This window comes from Loa loa, assembly GCF_000183805.2.
Source record: "Loa loa unplaced genomic scaffold supercont3.628, whole genome shotgun sequence".
NCBI classification, from domain to species: domain Eukaryota; kingdom Metazoa; phylum Nematoda; class Chromadorea; order Rhabditida; family Onchocercidae; genus Loa; species Loa loa.
Window position 1 is genome coordinate 6,307 of NW_018108808.1, and position 3,966 is coordinate 10,272.

Genomic DNA, 3,966 nt, shown 5'->3' on the forward strand with positions numbered 1-3,966 from the left:
CAATATAATATGTAGCTAGGGCATAATTTAATTAAATTTACTGAAGTGTCATTTTGGAATAGAATCGGAATTAATAACAGGATGAAATTCCTGTTAATGAAATCTTTTAAATATAATTTTCATTAATTTTCTTTTCTTGAAAAAATTTTTTTAACATAAATTTTTTTTTCTTTGTTTTTGCTATTCATTGAAGAGTGCCCTATTGAATGTAATTAAACTAAAATATTAGCTAAAAAAAAAAAAAATGCTATGTTTGTAAACAACATTACCAATAAAAAAAAAACTTTTTAAACGTTTAATAATTATTTCAAAAAAATTCAAACTGTAAGATGATTAAAATTGTTAACAAAGAACAAAAAATTATTCCTAATAAAGTATTGATAAATTGTTGTTCATTTGTGGTGAATTAATTATTCAACAAGTCGAAAATTAAAGTAAACCTATCAATCTAAATTTTAAAATTCACAAGGAATACAAGGAAAACCAATAAATTATTCATTTTCATTTTAAATGATTCAAATTATCTATTTTATTAATTCCCATAAAAAATTTTTCCAAATAAAATACCAATGAAATTACATATATCAATGTTTATGGTTGAAAGATGTTTCAAATATATACCAGAAAAAAATATGTTTTTTTTTCCTCTTAAAATTACTGTAAATTACTATTTAAATAATTCATATCAGATATGAATTTAATTCATTCCATATAAAATTGTTATCTTTTTTTTTTTTTTTTTTTGCTCAATAAAATAAAGATCGATTGCAAATGGATAGGTTACAAATAAAAATTAGCAATTAACAAAAAAATTTTATATACTTCATTTTAGAATGATCAAAAATTATTAATTAAAGATGATTATTGAAATGATTAATTAAAAATAAAGTGATAAAGTGAAGGTTTTGCAGAGGAAATTTTTGAAAACTTTTCCGTCAAATTTTGATTGACAATGTTTTTAAAGTGTGCATAGATGTCATCAGTTTGTGTCAGCTGTACATATTGTGATAACATAATGAAACTATAACTTCGATACTGTAACAAATAATGCTGAAATTTGAATCATCGTTGAAATTGTTGAATGCAGATTTAATTAAATTAAACTTGAATAATTTAATTATTTCATCAAGCATTGTTTAATTATGAAAAGTTATTTGTAAATATTTTATTTCTTTTAATTATTAGCTGCAACGCATACATATTACTAAATGCTTTGCAAATATTAAAAGAGTTCTTGTTTTAAAATATTGAAATATGTTGAAATTTCATTTGATTATTACCAAATATTTCATTTTAATTATTAAATTAATCTTTAAAGAAAATGACAAATACGTAATATATACTGTAATTGTGTTTCATACATATATACTGTAATAGTGTTTTATAATTTATTCAGAAAAAAAAATAAATAAAAAAAAGACGGCTTTGATTTATTATCTTTGCAAATCTTTCAAAATTTTCGTTTTAAAAATAGAAAAAAAAAAAACGAAAAAAGATTTCTTATATTTCTGAATTCTATATGAAATGATAGAATGTTTAATTGAAGCAATAATCTAATACTTGAAATTTTTTTCAATTTAAAATCTAACAAATCGTTCAATTGCAGCAAAGATTGTGAAAGTTTTTTATCATCGATTTTTCGATGAAATATTTATCACAAAAACATACGAAATTATTGATATGATTTTTTATAACTTTAATTAATTATAATAATATGATTACTTATCATTCCAGCATATGTCATTGATTATCCTACCTTTTTTTTTTCTACCTCACATGAACAACATAGAACAGAGATTTTTTTTTCTTTCATTTTAAATCACTTCATAATTCATATGATAATAATTATGACAAATTTTCAAGTTTGCTTCTTGACAAAAATAATGCAACACGTTGAAATTTCATTTTTGTCAATGAATTTTTGAAATGTTTTTTTTTTTTGGATTTATAATTTGACCCGAAGAATTTCCCAGATAATATCATGCTAAAAATGTTTTATCGATCAACATTTTATTTTAAGTTCGTTATCACGTAAAAGTTCAATTATTCAGAGTATAAATATACCATGTATTAGCATATTTAATGATATTAGATAATTATTAGGTTCGAAATGTTCCAAAATAATTTGAAAGTAGTTAATTCTCGGCTAGCTTCCCGGTATTTCACTTTAAGTTTCAAAATCTACTCACATCGATTGATCGATTTACAAATCAATGGCTGTTTGAAAAATTAAACAAGCATACGATAATTAATCCCGATGATATGTTACCCAAATTAGCGATCAAAAATTAATGCAATATTATTGAACTTAACAGTTTATTGATTAAACTTTAAAATATCACAAATTTTATAATTAAAAAAAGACGGATATAAATTATCCAAAAAATATGCCCAACTTTTAAAATTTTTTTTCCCCTAATTTTCACTTGAAAAGAAAAAAAACAAAAAAAAAAAAAAAAAAAAGAAAAAGCTTAGTCAATATGCTAAATAAGCATTTCTATTCGAGAAAACAAAAAGCAATCTATATCACGAAAGTTTTAGTCTTATGTCTTATAACCGGATATTTGATTATTTTCCGGTTTTTCTTATAATCGGACATATGAATAAATTTTTGATTCATCTTAAAGAAAGAATAAGACAAAATATAATGTATAGGCAAGATTATTAAAATATATGAAATGAAATTAATTTCATCGTGTATAATTTGGTAAATGAACAAAAAAGGCTCTTTAAATTTTGATATGAAAAATAATTCCTAATTTTTTTTTTTTTTTTTTTTTTACGTAAAATGATTACTTTAGTGAGATATTTAGTATCGATTTATAACAATATAAAATTGATGTTAGTTATCTTAATTTGTTAATATCTTATAAAAAATGTTGGTATCTTTATTTTTTCTTTTTATTACTAAAATAGGAATAAAATAATGCACACTTTTAAGCATATTTATATGACAGGGATGACAAATTTTTAAAAATATAATTTTTTTTTTTTTTTTGAATTTAAATATGCTTACTGCTTCCTCTTCACAATTCCATTCGAAAATGTTCATATTATCATGGAATGCTCTCATTAATTTAACTTATTAGTAAATGGAAATTTATAGGGATGGTGAAAAAATCAATTACTGGAAAGAGATTTGTTTAGGAGGAAAAAAAAGGATGTTTGATAACAGGCTTTTTTTAGAATAATAATGAATAATGATAATTGGAAATGAATGATACATGAAATTAACGATCAAAGAATCGAAATAATTGTTGTTTTCGGTTTTAATTTCGTTTGTCTTTTATTTTGATATTTTAATCTGCAAATTAATTAATCAATCAATATATATGAGCTAGATAATGAAGACAATTTAAAAAATTTGATGGAAAAAATTTTGTTTTTTTCAACAATCAATGAAATAGTAATTTTTGTATTGTTTAATTGACTTGAATGTTAACTCTTTGAAAAACACTTGATGGTAAGCCTAATTAAAATTTCATTTTGTTTTTATTTTTTTTAAAAATTAAGCTGGCAAATTATCACAAATTCATAGTAATTTAAAAAGTTGCAACCTATTGTGGCTAGTATTATAAATACTTCCCTATGCATTTGTTAACATTAAGAGGAGAAAAAGTTTCGTGTAAAGAATGAATTCAGGTAATGAATCCGGTTGATTGCACCGTTATATTTAAATTAATTTCTGAAGCTAGTCGTATACATAAATGATTGTTAGAAAGCAATAACAAAATCCTAAAATTTGTTGATAATAACATTAACAAACTACTATGATGTTACTAAACGATAATAATAATAATTAATAATAATAATAATAATAATAATAATAATAATAATAATAATAATAATAATAATAATAATAATAATAATAATAATAATAATAATAATAATAATAATAATAATAATAATAATAATAATAATAATAATAATAATAATAATAATAATAATAATAATAATAATAATAAT